Source organism: Microchirus variegatus, assembly GCF_963457635.1.
Source record: "Microchirus variegatus genome assembly, chromosome: 21".
Classification (NCBI taxonomy): Eukaryota; Metazoa; Chordata; class Actinopteri; order Pleuronectiformes; family Soleidae; genus Microchirus; species Microchirus variegatus.
The window spans coordinates 5,494,233-5,512,389 of NC_139822.1; the positions used below are offsets into that span (position 1 = coordinate 5,494,233).

General features: G+C 40.6%; 1 protein-coding gene across 1 annotated transcript in view; it reads left to right on the forward strand.

Annotated features, from left to right (window-relative positions):
• Nucleotides 1-254: 254 nt before the first annotated feature.
• The window catches only part of LOC310942299 (receptor-type tyrosine-protein phosphatase F), a 133,039-nt gene continuing 115,136 nt past the window's right edge, over nt 255-18,157 (forward strand). The window contains exon 1 of the mRNA XM_083907659.1: nt 255-302. The gene's annotated coding sequence lies outside the window, so the exon portion shown is untranslated. The remainder of the gene's footprint in view (nt 303-18,157) is intronic.

An 18,157-nucleotide genomic window follows, 5' to 3' on the forward strand; every position in this document is an offset into this window, starting at 1 on the left:
GCCTCTGAAGGATCTCTCCCCAAGCAATATCCCTCTATAACCACAGCTGGAAACTTATTGCCGCGGATCCAAACGACAGTTCCCAAAAATGCTGAAAATGGAATAACTGAGCAGGAACTGGAGAGTACTTTCTCTCACACACTGTTTTCATAAGACGTCATTCGGGGATAATCTTTTTCAGAACACTGCTGGATTTCCTTTCTAGGATTTGGATACTTCTCATTCTCTCTGGAATAAGTGCCTCACAATAAAAAGAAAATACAAAGGATTTATCTTTAAGTGGACCTAATTGATATGAATAGGTAAGTGTGAATTTTGCCACAGAAATTTTGTAATGCATCAGTGAGGAGAGAAAGTTGTTCTCAAAAACCCGTAAGACACAGAGGGATTTTAAATACGGTTACATTTTTCTTCTGAAATCTGTCTCTGTCTACTGATAAGGGCATATATATGTTATATGTTATATTTCATCTATTACATCGCGCCCCTTACAATATGAGTAACAAAGTTAGTTGATGTGTTACACTTCAATGGTCAGGTATTTTCTTACTATTCCTTTGTCCCATTTCCTTTTGTCCTTGCTCACTCTTGCTTGTTAAGCCAAAACAATAGTTTAACCTCGTCTCAGCTTAGCTCTATTGGCTGGCTCTCTGGCAAATTGCCCTGTCTGGTGCGAGCCCTCCCCTACGTATTCAGAGGAGTTTGAATAGAAGGGCCATAGAGTGTCCCCTAGCTACTGCTGCTAAGGTGAGGCACCCTGCCGCTCTACAGCATTAGGCCTACACTAAGGCCAAACAACCTGTTTTTCCAGTTGTCTTTATCTCCCTGGGCAATCTGGAGGGTAAAGTTTCAACGACAAGAATTCCAGCAAGTAGCAGAGGAGACGCATAAAGACTTTGAAATCCCTGATAATTGTATAGGACTTTTGGAAATCACAAATTATGTTTTTCAAAAAAAAACGTTTAGTTCTCCTTTCACAGCAATTACAACCTGTAATATGTGTTTCTTCACTGACAGAAAGCTTTAAAGTTGTTTTTCTGATTTAAAATAGTTTTTATAGTTTTTTAGTAATGACAAGTGATATAAGAGCTGAGGACGTGAGCAAAGACGCATACAAAACCAGCTCTTTATTATGATTTTATTACACCATAAATCTTTTGGAAACTTTTGGACTGAGTTGCTCCTGCTCTTAGACACAATAAATGCTGTTGTTTCACAATATATTTGTTGCTCAGTACAGGCAGCTATTGTCATTGGGGAAAAATATCCTTGCAACTTGCCATTTCCCATCAAAGCTATCTTAAATTTGAGTGTCTGCCATGATAATTTAGTTTTTCCTCTCTGTCAGTTTTTCTAAAGCTGAGCTTGCTCTTTTGTGATTGGTTGGATTATTTTTGTGTGTACGGACACAACAGTGAACACTTCTGCTCAGCTGCTCAGCATAAACAAACAAGACAGAAAACTGTCAGTCATGGTTATTTGTTCAAACAAAGCCAACTGCTCTCCACCCTGAGTGACCTCCAAGTCGCCCTCCTTCACCTCTACTGTGCAGCCCACAGACCCCTCAGCCCTCTTTTACGACTATGCCTCCATCACTATGTCACTGGTGATTTTCCAGACAAACGCAAAGTGATGTCGAGGATGTGACCTGAGGAAATAACTATGCTCATTTGTGTGCCACTATTAGATTCCCTGAACAAATATACAAATTATCCCTCACTTAAATGACTGCTCTGGCTGATGTCTTTCCTTCGGAATAACCCTGTGTGGAACAATCATTCAATCTTTCTTCCCATTGGATTGCTCAAAAGTAATTATAGGCTGAGCATATGGATTTTTCCATACAACTAGATTTCTCATCATTGGTAAATTGGGTGACATGTAATGGCCTGTTAATGCATGATATATCTGCTTAATCACTCCCGTCTCAGATGGGACATGAAAGTGGTTGCTTACAATCACAGATCAATGTCTGTGAAGGCGATTGTGTCAGCAGAACCAGACATTTGTCTATGACGCACACTGTGAGGAGACAGAACCCTTGGCCATTTATAGAGTTACTTAAGTTCAAAGCTTTGTTGTAGATGAGGTCTAGACATGCATATGATGAGGTTTCTGACCTTAAAATTCCAGTAGAGTTGGATTTCTGTCCACCTTGTCTCCCAGTGGTGACAAGGTCACTCAGGGTTTCCCCCAGTGCATTATAAGCTACTACTGTATGTGAGGATAAAACACGTAGAGAAATGTTCTACGGAGAGCCCGTTTGTAGACGCAGAAGCGCAGAGCTGCGAGCGGCGTGGGAAAAAAAGGGCCGTCTGTCTGCACCAGATGAGGCAGATGAGGGGGCACTACCACTTTCTTATTTATATTGATTTATTTTACTTTTAAATGTGATTATTGCATGGCTTGTTTTTAGATTCACTGGGCAATTATTAATTGGTATTTAACTTAAGTGAAAAAAATGTATATTATTTTTTTAATTTGAAGAGTGTGTCTTTTTGTAAGACTCTATAGTTGGTAAGTATTGTTAATAAATGTCTTACAATAATGCATAAATAACAATAACAAAAACATTTTTATTTTTTTTTTTACAAAAACACTGTGGGCTACGGTGGGATGCCCGAGAGGCCCCACCACCGGGCTTAGCAGGTTTTCTGGGGGAAACCCTGGTCACTGGTAGGTTTTTTTACAATGACAAAAACTCTAATTGTCAATCCTCAGTTTTTGTGCTAAAAAACATGCAGCGATACATGGGAAAGATTTGTCATCCAGTGGGCACTGCCTGTGTGAAGCATCAGCCAGTGCTGATAGTCATTTTCTGGTCTCAGTTGTGACACTTCTTTCTTGCAGACAGTCATTCATTTTGACAGATGCTGTGGTAATAGATTGGAAGAAAAGCCTTTTTTAAACCATTGAAACAATGGTTTTGGCAATGACAGTTTTCCCTTGGCTGCCCCATACAGAGAGCTGAGAGGCTGGCCTATATGAAAATGAGTCTAGGTAAAGTTTTTGTTTTGTTTTATCCACATGGAAACATTTTGGGAACCCTAAATTGCAATTAAAAAAGAATAATACAAAATGAAAAATGGGAAAATCTCAAAACACCATGATGCTGTGGTAATAAAATAAAATAAAACACTTTTTTTCACATGAGACAGGAAAAAGGTCATTTATGTTATGTTCCAATTCCATGTGGTTATACATTTAGCACGGCTTAAGGTTTCATCAAGAGATAATAACCCAAATAGAAGGCCACATTTATTTAAGGTTAAGTTATGTTGTTTCTGTTATCAATTAGGAATGAATAGAAGGTTTCTTAAATAAAACACAATTTATTTTTATCCAACCAGTTATATCCGGCCATGATAACTCTATTTTGTGCTCATGGCCATTCACCTCAATTTAAATCTTAGTTTTATGCATTACAACTAGGGGTTTCTCAATGGGAACACAAATCCGCTTTGTCAGAGAGGACATTTCCCTTGCACAAAACTCATTTCAATTTCACATCATCCCATTACGCCTCCACGTTGATTGAAACAGCCTCCATTTTCAGGGGCAGTTGCAATTTTATGTAGTGTATGTATGACAAGGCCAAAGCGTAGTCTGGTGTATGTGGAATGTGCAGCAATGCAAGTTGGAGACACAGAGTGGCTGCGACACATGAATTCTGCTTTTTTTCAAACTATTTTCAGGGCATAGGAGAACTCTGACTGAAGGCCAGTTCATAGTTTTCATCTCTGCTCAGGTCCACTGTGGACCATGTTATATAAAGGCTTTCATCCACTCATATGAATTCTGATCCAGAACCAGACAAAATGTGTGACCATGCATTCGAATTGACTCTGCATGCTCTAGTTAGCAAAATATATTGCAATGGAGTATAATGTGGTATCAGGTACGCATGTCTGGAACCCCAGACCGACGCAGACAAAAAATCTCTGTGGACAAGGAAAGTAGCAAGCGCACTAAAGAGTCTTCTACAAAAATGAGACCACAGAGTAAAAACAATGAAAGGTGCGCTCTGCTCTTGTGCTCTGAGTCTGTCACCACGTTTTACTAAGATCTACTCGGATCACCTGCACTTCATCTCGACTCTACTCCATCCTCGTCATAAAGATCATTATTTTTATGTGGGGATAAAACACGTAGAGAAATGATCCAGAAGAGACAGCTTGGAGACGCAGAAGTGCAGAGCGCAGGAACGGCGCAGTGTGTCTATTTGTAAGACTCTGTAGTTGGTGTTTAAGTATTATTAATAAATCTCTTACAATAACACATAATAGTCATAATTTAAAATTTCCTGTGAACTTTTAATTTTTTTTTACAAAAACGCCGTGGGCCGCCAGTGGGCTGCCCAAGAGGTCCTACCACCAGGCTTAGCAGGTTTTCTGGGGGAAACCCTGCATTCACTTCTTTGATGTCATATAATTTAATCCCTGAATGAGCGTATAGGCTACTATGTCATGACTAAAATATTACTTTTGCAGAAATACAAGGTCATATTGGTTTGGTCTGTCATTAAAATGGAGTTCTTTATATAATGGGATAATGGCGATGCTAAACTGCAGTAAAGCAAATAAAATTGAATGTAGACTTGATTTATTTGGTGCTTGGAATGTGTTGATTTATCCCTCTGCCTTACTAGCAGCCTTGTTTGTTCAGCCTCCCAATTTCTCCAAATGCCTGGCTTTAACATAACATTATACTTGATTACTTCATCAACTTCATCTCTGCTCTCATTTTAAATTAATCTATGATGTTGGTTTTTTTAGCACGTCACCACAATCACACAACAGCAAGAAGAAATGGTCTCTCACTGTCCATCAAATGGAATAAAATGTCATTACAGTCTTGGCCACAATACAACGACTTCTACAGCATGTACTCGTACTCATACTCATACTAGCTTCGGAGAGAATGTGTTTTGCTTTATTCAGCATCAGCATATAACATTTATCCCTTGTTTCTCCTGTGGTTCATCCTCAAACAAAAGGCGATGATTTTTCCTCCTGCAGAACTCTGAGGTCCCTGGCTTGTTTTGGGAAGATGGATGGAGATTCATTTTGTTTCATTATAATGCCTGACTTATTTATAGCCTGCCTGCGCAGCGCCTGTTGGCCCACTGTGGCCCTGCAAGGATGCTGGGGGCTGAGGCGTTGATGAAACATTCCTGTGTCCAGGGGGTATTCTCTGAGGAGAGCACTGCTTGTTTAAGGGAGGGAGGTGGGGTGACAATGTAAGAACCATGGGCAAGGCCACTGTAATCTAATTCTACCAGCCCTGCCTAGCTACAGCATTCCTGTTAAAGAGCTTTCCCCTTCCAAAGTCTGGCACTGTGGGGGTGTAGGACTTTGTAAGGTCACCTCATAGCCCAACAGCATGGGAATTTAGACGGGCAAATGTTGTTATCACAAAAACACAAAAGGGAGAACTTCATTTTTATAACATTTTTCCCTTGAAACACATTTTCATATTTTACTTATGCACAGTTTGGAGTTCCACAGCACCAATCCTAAACCTTTATCTGGATCTCCCCCTTCAGCCTCAGAGATTAATGCTTCACAACCTTGGAGCAGGGATGCTGTCTGCCTGGTAATTTGATGGCTAATCCCCTGCCTCTTCCCTACAAATCTCTTCCCTGATAAAGGGGTTGCTTCTACATTAGTAAACATGGGAGTCTTGGCTGCTTTGGCTGACAGTCAGACCAGGGAACGATTGGGGAAGGGGGAGAAAGAGAATAAGGTTGGGAAGCTCTTTCACATCTTGTGCTCTAAAATCAACAAGCATTTTGGTTGATCTTGATTTTATATGTGAGAGTACATTTGTTTGCACATCATGAGGCTGGTTATTTTAATGGTGTCATTGTGAGCTTCCAATTTTTCACTGGTGTTGCACTTTATAGTGTTTCCATTCAGCCCTTTTTGAATATACAGTTTATACATTCATTTGCTTTTTGACCTAAATCTGTCTTCCTAATTATCTGTGTGCTACTGTCACGCCTAAACACGATTGCTCACTTTTCACTTCCTCAGCTCTTTCTTCACAGGCTAACAGATTGACCATGCACTGTTAGATTGCTGACTGAACTCCTCCTAAGAGTTTTATGAAGAATTGTTAGCCTATGATTTCTGTTTCCAGGGAAGCATCAAGAAAACACTGTAGCTGTATTTTCAGACATGAACATTTTAAAATGGTGTCTGAACCTTTTTCAGTGTTTATTGTTTATATGTGAAGAATGCAGCCGGAGATTGTCAGGGTCACATCGAAACAACAGCAGGGAAATTTTTGGAACATAAAGGCGAGGTTTGGTTGAGCATATAATATGCAGGACTCAACTTCCTAGCTTTAAATTAACCAGAGGTTCTTGCTGTATTCTCACATTGCATCATTTTTTCAGGGACATTTAGCTTCAGGAATAGCACAGAGAGTTAAGAAAGATGTCCATAGGGACATTCACTGACATAAGCATTCTCACATAAACCCCTCTGGACTTTTATATTTAAAAAGTGCAGAAGCAGTGGAAACCAATCAAAGCTGAGAACTTGAGCCAAAACCTGCTCAACCAAGCTTAACAGCAACTGACAAAATAGCATTTAACCAATCTATAGAATAACTTAAAGGGCCCATATTGTGCAAAATCAACGTTTTAACCATTTTAGTACTTATATTTGGGACTCAGGAGGCCATACCAGTCCCCAAAATGTGAAAAAACAAGACTCAGTCATGTTTTAGTGGTTCCACTTAGTGTAAGTATAGGCGATAAAACACGCGATGTTTAAACCTACCGCCCAAGTGACGACACAGCGCACATTTCACCGTGAATGTTTCCCCCCCACCAGGCAGAGTACTTCAGAGCTCCAAGATGTAGAACATAACAATGATGTAACGTTATTACGGAGGAGCTGAGAATAAAAAAGGGTGCTATTACATATCCGCTGGTGTGGAGAACACGGGAGTAGCATGCTCGTTACTGAAACAAATCTAGAGTTTTATATGCAGTGAGTTACACAAACAGCGGCCAGCGATCGCAGTATTTAGTCCGCGACTGTTTTTAACCGACGTACAAACACAAACATTTTTAAGAAAAGTTCAAATAGAGATCATAACTAACCATTCTGACACGCCCTGTTGCAGTCTACATACAACTTCTTCTGTAGCTTCCTCTTCCTCCACCAGCCATGTTCCTCCCACGGTTCGCGTTCAACTGTTGTCATGGTAACATGAGCATGCCGGCATGAGACTGCTAGCGTCGGCACTCCCCTGAAGGCAGTGGGTGTGTGTTTTCCTGGGTCTCATTCACATGTAAATGACCAGGCACAAAACCGAGCATTCTGAAAAAAGCTGTTTTGGCAGAGTTATTGAACTGCTATTGTGCTTCATCCTTATGATATTTTGACTTAAGCATGTCACAGACATGTTCATTAGGGCATCAGGAACTAGTTTAACTCGGGGTAATAGGGTATAATATGGGCTCTTTAAACTTGACAACTGCAACACCAGCTTTGGTGGCTTCTTATTTGATGACCTGATAGGAGTATTTTGAGTGTAACGGTGGATTTGATCAGGTGAGTGACAACCGTGTCTTTCTTGTTTAAAGCTATACTTACCTTTCTTGCATTTTTACACTTTTCTTTGGTCATCTTAAATTGCTCCTAATAAGCGTATGGCACTTTAAAATGTAAGATAAACCCACCAGGTTTTGAAACTCATCATTATTTAATTCTCATATTCTTATGAGAAAAGTATGACCAATTAAAATATTCGGACCGAATAACATAATTGGCTGAGCTACCCGTCTGTCATCTGTCGCTCCTCGCCGATCGCTGTCACGGCTTGCGAGTCGCGCGCATCTCTGACAGAGCAGTGTTGCCAACATGGCAATCTGCTGTTTTTTTGTGGTGTTTAGAGACTCTCACGTGAAAGCACTTATCACTCTGCAGTTACTGTGCTCAACAAGCAGCCGTGTGTTGCCGGGATCACCTCCCAAAGCACAGTAACCTCTGCAGTCCAAGCCTACAGACCGAGCAGAGAACCTGAACACTCTGTGTCCAGGCTGCTAATGAATTGCACATGCACATGGCCACTGCCGTTCCGCCCTGGAGGGTGAGACTTTGAGGGAGGTGGAGGTGTTCATGTGCAAATTTTTACCAAGTGCTGTGACACGTGCAAGAAAGGTAAGTATAGCTTTAATGGCTTGGTGTTCAGTCTGATCATGGTCAGAGAGGGAGATGATATGTCAGGATTACAAAAACTGTATGTTGTGGTATTATTTTCTCTCTTACCTCACAGTTTTGTAAATTGCCATTGATACCACAACCCTAACAAGCACACAGTTAATCTTTTGAATGCAGCCATTCACTGTGTTAAAGGTCACATAGAGTGGTCCTGTTGCACATATATGTTAGTTATGGAGGTCTACTTACATACATTAACTTGTTTTTATGGTCAAAAACCACCGAGTTGCTGGAAACGACCCGAAAAACGTCCTTTTTGAAGCACTTGTCAGTTGCGCTATTTCAGACAGAAATCTTGCCTGAGAAGACGGACTGTGTTGTGATTGGCCAGTACCCCGGAAGTGACATTCGGCACACCCGCTCTCAGAAGCGTAGCTCGCCCCTCTGGAACGGTGGATGCACTGCTCCTCATTATCAAAACATTGTTTTAACAATGTTTAAAAATAGCTTCTTCACGACTCCCCGCCGCAGTCCCTTTTATGACTTTGACCCAGAGTCAGAAGACACTGTCGCTCGTGAAACACCTCCACAACGGACGTTATTCTTCTTCTGCGGTTCAATGTACGCAACCGGATGTGCCCGGACTAGTGCCCGGAGCAGGAGGATCTGCTGTTCAGGAGAACTGCTGTTTACCTAACTATAACGAAATTTTCAGAGATTTCGCTGAGCCCGAGATTACAATAAAACACAGCAATGGCTTGTTTTGTTTGTTTAGAACCTTCAGGGCTTCATAAACAAGGTAATGACGCAGATACACACTAAAAAACAGCCTTAATTGGAATTTCCGGTCTAGTTCTGCTTTAATACAAACATAACTTATTCATGTGTCATTGAAATGCTTGAGTTTTCTGTTTTTACAATTGTTTCCATGAATGCCACATATTTCATTTTTAATTCAGTCGCTGAAATCATGTCTTATTTCCGCACTACCTTCATATTTTATTTTATATATTTTACATATTGAATCATTGGAGAAGGTCTTGTGTTTTTTTTATTTTTATTATTAAGTTAATCTTATAACTTACCATCTACCCAGAAATTCTATTGACTAGATGTGTTGCAGAGAACTCTGCCAGAGTGTACAGTACATATGCACTGAGGTGTATGTGTTGTGTGCATGTCTTGTTAGCCAAGCTACAGATCAGTGACTCTACACTGGTCGTAATTGATAGTCTGGAGGTTTTCTCAGCTGCAGGTAAATCTTATCTGCAGCTGTACTGTGAGGGAGAGAGATAGAGAGAAAGAGAGAGAGAGAGAGAGAGAGAGAGAGAGAGAGTAAAAAAGTCTTCCAAGGACTAAGGATTTCAGAATAACTAGAGGGATGCTGCAGGAAAAAAGGGCAAGAAGAGCAGAGCGCATACTTGAAAGACTCTGTGATCGTGGGAGAATTTCTTTGAGAGATTTTTTTTTGCAAATCAAGATAGCTTCCATTTATATGTAGGCAGCATTTTTTTCCTGAGAAAATTCCTCTGATGTCTGTCTTTGTAGCGCATCCATGGGCTGCCAGTTCACAAAGCTAAGTGCAGAGGTTTAGAGGTGGCTTTTGCCTCTTTTGAAACACTTCCGTCAGACTGTGAAATTCACTACACTGTTTTGTCAGGAAGATGTGCACTATAGAGAATTCAAGAGAGCACAAAAAGGGAGAGAGCAATGTAGAGAGATTTGCCATGGTGAGAGATTCATGGGTTGTAATGAGGGTGTTGGTGGAGTGCAGGTCGTCGTGTTGTGGCTCTAGCCTGTCAGTATAATGGACCTTGTGAGTCAGCTGGCGATCGATTGCACTGCTTACAACCTTGTCCATGTGTTGTTCTTCCTCTCTTGCTGTCTGTCAACCTGCCAAGCTGAGATGGAGGACGAAGCAGAATCCTTTCCCAAACGACAGATACAGTGTGCAGATACTTTCTCATTACCTGAAATGTAGCCAGGGGTGTGGTCTGGAGGAAGGCACGTCTGACTCCTTGGGCTTGCCACAGGGGCAGCATCCTAATCGAATCCTGTTTATTCTTCCCTGTGGCTGGTGACTATCAGCAGTCAATTGGGTTATTAAATAATGTAATTTACTCTTTTAGGACTGTAGCTAATTATTTATGTTAACAATTGGTGGATTTTAACAAGCCCTTTGAGAACTGGAACTTGATGTTCCATGTTTTTATAGTCTTGAGTCTTGGAATTTAATCTTCTCTAATGTCCATCTGTGTTCCAAGCCTGTGTTCCTCTATCCACACTTGCCCTGACTCACAATCAAGGAGGGATGATGATGTGGTCAAAACCATTCATAACCAGAAATGGAACAGGAAATGGGTGGGTCTTCACCTCTGATTGGCTTTAATCCAGATATTCCTGCTGCACACTGCTCCCTGTTTGTGTGCAGCAGTCATGTACAATTTGGTAATTCAAGGTGAAATGGGCCTATAGCAGTGGTGTAGTCTAGGTGATACTCAGGTATACACCATATACCCACTCACAAAGGACCAGATTTTCTGTATAACCGCTTAAAAAGCACATTGATATGTATCAACACTGTTTTTTGACTGAATTTGAACTCGAGCAATTTGTTTTGGTAAATTAAAGGTATGTTTCTGTAGGGGATTGTGCTGCCACTTCTGAGTGCGTGTGTCTTTTTTGTGATGGGATAGAGTGGGCTGGGCTTAACAGTGCTAATCTAATTAGATTTCAACATGACTCCCACTGTTTCAGACAAGTCAGAAGACATTTGGTTTATGTGTATTGCACCTTTTTGCCACAGCAGGGAATGATTTACCCAGTATCTGTGTATGCAGAACAGTACATCCAGATTTGAGGGTTTTAGCTTGCTAGCACCCTTCTCTATTGGTAAACCCAGGCACTGTATTAAATGATCTTCCTCATTATATAACCAGACGAATGCTGTCCTCATTTAGTACACACTGTTTTTCCCCCCAATAAGTAAAGAGTAATGACGAATGGCTAAAGAGCATGCCTTAAAAATGTTATGCTTATCTTGTCATGTTTGGGTGCACCTACATTTTGTGCTGGTGGACAAGTGCAACTAATGTAAAAGGTTAGTGTGGAGCCTGCATAGATGCTGTAGGTATTAGAGCTTTGACTATTTGGTCACTGACAAGAGCAGAATAATATCCCTACCTATTGTCCTAATGTCAGAGAAGATAAGAAACAAAAACAGTGACAGGTAGTAGCAGCAAGTGCAGATGAGGCAACAGTTTCACCACAAGTCATGGAAATAAAAACACAACTTGTGGGTGGAGACATCCTGCACGCGATGTGTATAATCAGTTTTAAGTTATAAACAACCAAAAGCATGCATACAAACAGGGCCCCATATTCAAGCACCTTAGGCTGTTACAGACATTCAATTTTCAAATTCAACACTCCATATCTCTTCGCATTCAGTTCTCACAATTCAAATTTAGTTCTCAAAATTCATATTCAAATTACTGTGACAGACATCCGGGTAGTTCAATCGATGAAGGAAGAACAATTGAGCCAAGATACAGGATAATCACTTTGGTTTTCGCCAGAACACAGCAGCAGAGAAAACAAACAAACCTGAAATAAATATTTTTCTGTGTCCCAGAACGCGGTTTTAAGATCATTTGAGGCGAGAAAGTAGTGATTTGGAATTCAAAAATGTGGTTTGTGTATTAAGATGTGATGTATTTATAGCTTGGCAGCGACTTTGTAGGAGGTGATCAGCTCCGCCTCAGCGGACGCTCGGTGCGTGCAGCGCCCGGCACAGAGCAGCCTTTTCTCGGGCCTGCCCTGTTGAAACGATCCGCTGGCTCAGACGCTTCCGTCATTAGATATTTGGTGTGATCGATAGATTTGTTGTTGATGCGTTACTTTCTTTTCTAATGTAAACGTTTTGACCTGACAGTTTGAAATTCTCTATAGTATGAATGTTTTAATTTATTTTAACTTTGAACGTCAGCTGAGATAGGCAAAGCACCCTTAATGAAGCTTAGCACTGCCACCCGCCATTCAAACAGTACAACATTGAAGTTACACTGATGTTCCAATTGAAGAGACGTGTTGTGGGATGTGCCTTAACACTAATGTGTAACCCAGACAGCTTTGGGACACGGCTAGTGAGTGAATGTGAGTGAGTGCGCGCTAGCCCGTGAGCGGAAGTCAGGTTTTTGTTTACATGTGTGCCGGTGAATGAATAGTGACTGCGACTGGAGCAGATAGTGAAAGTGTTGAATGTTAGTGTGCTACTGGCTAATAAAGCCGAATTCTCTTCAGCAAAAACGGCCTGTCATGTGTGTGCCATCAGGAGATAAAGCAGGAAAGGTTAACAGACGAATCAATTAATAATGTGTTCGTCTTGATTTCAACCTACAAGAGCTGCCACGAACCGCTTCATTAACCACTGGCTGTAGCTGTATCCTACCGGTAAGTTTCTCTTTACGTTAGTTTGTTGACTTGACTGGATTTGTTTAGGTGCTACTGGTTAGCAGATGAGAGGCTGACAAACTCCGATCTATCCGGCTGCTTCAGCTAAGATAACGTAACTGTAGGCTAACGTTAACTTAGCAATGAGAGATGAGATGAGAGTTTGTCAGCCTCTCATCTGCTAACCAGTAGCACATAAACAATCCCAGTCAAGTAAACAAACTAACGTAAACTTACCGGTAGGATAGAGCTAGTGGTTAAGGAAGCCGTTCGTGGCAGCTGTTATCAACGCCAAGCCGGCAGATCCTGTATCTGAATTTTGAGAACTGAATCTGAATTTTGAGAACTGAATCTGAATATATATAGAGTGTTGAATTTGAAAAATTCAATTTCAAATGATACTATTCAGATTCAGTTTTTCAATGCAATAATTCAAATTAAACAATACAAATTCAAATTATGTGATTCAAATTCAGTTTTTTTATGCAATTATTCAAGTTTAGCAATTCAAATTCAAATATAAATGATTCAATTTCAGTTTCTGGTGGCGCATATTTCAGCCCATACATGGCTCACAAAAAGAGAAACAAACAGAGAGGAAGACATGGCCAGGGAGAGAGGAGGGAAGAACAGGGGAATGGAGAGAAATACTGACTAAAGACAGAACTCCTTATTAGAATTTCTCTAGTTGGACAGTGAGTGAGTTGATAGCTGCTTGGAATAGAAGGCAGGGAAGGATTTGGATTAGCATCATGGGGATCCTCCTTTTCCACATTTGCAATGCCAGCTAACCCATGTTAAGTCTTTTAGGACTTAGCTGTTTCAGGTACACACATCTTGGCTTCTCTTTATGTAATCAAGGCTTTGGTTTCACAATAGCATTTGTTTTGTTCCTCTTAACATACGTACTGTATCTCGTGAAGGGGTCTTCCTTTCAAATACAAACATATGCTTTGCTTCAGACACCATCAGGCACAATGTTTCTGCTTCTCCCAACAACCATCCCAGAGTTTGTCTATCCAGTCCAGTGGTTGTGGACTAAAGAGAATACCATACCTGTAATTACAGTTGTCCAAGTAGCCATTGATAGCACTGACAGTTCACATACACTTTCACAGTTTTTGGGGACTTTTTGTGCATGAAGACATTTCTAAAAAAGTAAAAAAATACATGATAGATCATGAAACATGATTCCTTTAAAAATCCTGGCAAAGGAAGTATTGCCTTAAACCAGTTTACTCATAGATTTGTATAATTTTCTGCATTGACTAGATAGATTAGAATAGTTGAAAGGGTGTAGGGCATTATCTACAGTTTCACAATATACATCCTGGAATTGCACAACCCTAGCACAAAGTACTGTGGAAAACAATAACAAGAGATGCAGCTCTGTCACCTAGCACTGAGGCAGTAGCGTCTTTCACATGTCAGACTCTTGAAGGTCCCTGCTGGCCAAAGAGTCTCTGTCCCAGCCCGTTACAGTCTCTAATCTGGCCTGACACCAAGCTGATTTACAATACCCCCTACCCTAAGCACCGACTGACTAGAAGTAATTGATTTAGAACAGTGTAGACACCTGCTGAAGAGTATGAAGCCCTGTTAAGCCTCCCCCACCCTTTCATACAAAGTTGTGCTCAATCATCTCACCTCATTTCCACCTGTGGGAAATACATGCACTTAAATCTGAAGATAAAGGGAAGGCTTTGTTCATGTTTGGCAATACTATTGAGAAAACATAATTGTGCTTGCAGTTTGTATTACATTCCGTATCCTCCTAAGCTCTGTAGTCATCCAATAGTTATTTTTCTAATATTTCAGCTCCTTCTGGTTGCTGAAAATCCATCTATGATAGGACATTGGATTGGATTGAGCTGAGCCAGTGTTTGACCAGCTATTGACCTATGGAGCTCTGTATTTGCCTGTGTTTCTGCGCACATGCCTCCACTATGTTTGTCTTTTGCTTGTGGAGATAAGGCTTTCTGCCCAGGAGGGGGTTGAAGGTTGTTGTTGGGGGTTACAGGGTGGTGGGGGTGGGGGTGGGGGGTGGGGGGGGAGACAAGCCTTCTGTCCTGCCTGCCTAGTCATTTTATGGGACCATCTGTCCATGAGCAAACTGTCGAGTGGTGACGTCTTGGCCCATATTTCTTAGTTGACAGTGTGAATTTCTTTTTGATATATGTACATATCTGCTGTTGAGAATCTCAGGTCATATTTCCACTTTAATATTTGGCCACGACTCGGAATCATTCATTTTAATTTCATCATTGTAAACACAAACGTTATCTCTGAACTAGGACGAGGCTATTGGCTTTCAGAGACTCTGAACTGAATGCAAGATTTAGATTTTAGTTGACAAATATTTTCTTGGCACAAGTTTTGAGGAATTGCACTCCAGCTGTTAGATCAGTAATAAAGTAATAAACAGTGGGGATTTGTAAGCAAAATGAAAATAACAGTTATGACATCAAGAGCTATAAATCATGTCTTAAAAACTAGTTCAAGGTTAATGGCTTTATAGATACTGTGAATTTCACTCAAGGCTTAGATTTTTGTTCACAAGTATTTTCTGGGCACAGGTTTTTGAGGAATTACAGTTTATGCTGGCCAGCTGTCAGACTAGTAATAATACATAATCAGTGGCGGTTTATAAGCAAAACAATAATAACAGATACGATATCTAGGACTATAAATAATGTATGTTGAACTAGGACAAGGCTAGTGGCTTTATAGAGATCCTTAATTTGAACCCAAGACTTAGACGTTTATTCTCCGAAGTATGACCCGATCTTGAGTTTTGATGAGTTACTGATTAATCCTGTTCATCTGATGGATCAGTAAAAAGACTAACAATTAGGATTTATTAGCAAAATAATCACCTTTTTAAAAAAAAAACAATGATAATAAATAATATCTCTCAAGGTGGTCAACTTAGAGGTCAACAAATCGGATGGAAAAATCCAAAAGCTATAAGAATAAAGTGTGCTTAAGCTCAACTTGTTTATATTCTGTTGATATGGCCTCCCAAGATTGGTCCCACTTTGTAGAAAGCAGTTTTCATGCAGTCGATAGTTCAGTTACACATAGCATTACTTTTATTTGATGAATGTCTCTTTTCCATTGAGTCTGCTTTTTGATTTATTGCAAGCCCTTTGCCCAGCACTTTGTAGTGCAAGACATTTTCTCGTTGCTCTGCAGCTTGACAACTCCCAATAATCTCTCTCCAATAAATTAAAATGGAAGTGGAACTCTGGTATGTCTCTTCTATTCTGTGTAATACCTATCAATACAATATACATCACCTTTCATTTGTTGATTGTTATGTAGCTGCAAAGATTGGTAGCCCCCCCATCTGAGGTGACTGTAAATCCCTGGTTCATCTCAGTGGTAATTTATGAATGTGCTTGAGTTTTGTTAATGGTAACTCCACCAGACTAAATGGTGATGGACTTCCTGTCATATGTGTTGAACAAGATTGCAATGGTGTTCTTGCCATTCTGTTTTAGAGGCAAGTCAGTGCAAGTGTTTTGGGAAATGATCAGGATTATGGCGTATTAAATCCACCGCTCATGAGTCACAGATTTCATCATAATGTGTCACATTGACCCGGTCATGTGTTGTTATTGCCTGCATACATTTCACATGGTTATTGTTCTATACTTGATTATTGGTGTGGCTCCTACATTACCTACGTGATGGATTTCTTTGAGTCATCCACACAGACAGACACATTACTCATGTGATTTATTACCTGAGCGCTTTCATTGTAGGTCACCGTAATCAGTGCTCCCTACTCTCTATTGCTCAACTTAAGGAAGTGTTTTTGCTCGTTGTGCCTTTCAGTTTCTCAATCCTCTCCTCGGCAGTAAAATGTTAACAATTAACTTTGAAATCAGCTTGTAAACTGAAGTGCTGCTGAACTCGATAGGTCACAGAACATTACTCTTGGTTAGGTAGATTTCAGTGTAGCCCTGTAAAAAGACATGCACCATCAAGTCTGTGCATACAGCAAGGCTTTCCAAGTTGAGGTGAAAACCTAATTTAGTAACCTAACATTTTCATTTTACAATATGTGGCTCGCCAGCTCGCTGCAATTCTCCTGGGTTTTGTGGTGTGTGTTCACTGTGGAGGCAAAAAAGGGAGCACAGCCTTCTAGGGCATGGAGAACTAATCAAGGGCCAAAACACGGCTGTCGAAATTCAGCTTGTAACTGTGTTTATGGAGCCGTTGCAGGTTGTGCCAACACAAGCCACTCCGGTCTAGGTTTATCACCTCCAGAGATGGCCATGATCAGCTCCCCTCACTATGAGCCATATATCTCAGCTGTCCCACCTCCCCATGCTCAGAATGACCCATTAAATGTAGATGGAGAAATAGAGAGAATGGGAGTAGGAGGGATAGAAAACACGGAGAGCAAAGATGGTACCTGTATAAAAGTAGTGTTTACTCGGCCTCTGTGCTCTCTCTCTGCATTGGTGTCTTACAATGTTTGTATAGCACCAATTCTATATGGGTGGTCACCCCCTTGCTACACACATACTATCACATCCAGGGTAATAACATGAATGACAGACAGCAGATGTGGGTGGCAAAGAAGCAAAGCATAGGTGTGTGTGTTTTTTCATTATATTCCCCACAAAAGCTCTTTTGTCCTCCACAGTTAACCATTTGGAATATTCTCATTTCATTCCCTTTTCAACACACTAAACCTTGTAGCCTTATTCCTATTGTTCAGTATATACTGCACATTTGAAAGCTGCACTAACCATTATTTTCATCAACAATTAATCTGTTGACTGTTTTCGCTAATACTCGATTAGATGTTTGGTCAGCAAAAGTTTAAGCAACTTTAAGAGGTTCTCAAATATATTGTTTTGGTAACAAAACAAAAGAAAACAAAAATTAAATCAGATTTCATGATTTCTTTGTTATATGGAGCAAAGAACCGAGAAGATATTCACATTTAAGTTGGAAAAAGGTGACTCAAACCTAAATCCATTATCAAAATAGCTGACATTTGGTAATCAACATTGGAGGTTTTAACTTGTCTTTGTCTCTATGAAATGGTGCCACCTCCGAATCCATGCTCTCCCCCTCTTTGTGTACAATATATATTAGGGCTTAGTGATTTTATCGATGCTGCGATATATATCAAAATTTTTATTTTTATATATTAAGTCCCATTCAAATCCCCCGTGTTCCGCCTGGCACGTCCTTGCAGGAAGAGCGATTAGGTCAGCCAGCCGCTAGTGTCGCTGTAGAGCATTTATAGCAAGTGACCCGTCTTCACACGGCGACATCACCCTCTTCCTGTTTACTCAGTGAGAGCGAGGAGATTCAAGAAAATAGCGGCGAACACAAGTCCAGCTTTTTTTAAGTCGTGCTTAAAAGCAGATGTGTGGGAGCACTTCTGGTTTAAAAAGGAGGAAGTAACGCAGTTTTTGGTGCCGCGGCACCAGAGTCCAGCCACCGTTTACCAGTTAGCTCCGTTAGCCGTTAGCCTACAGTCGAAAACTGGAGCGTTCTGTTTA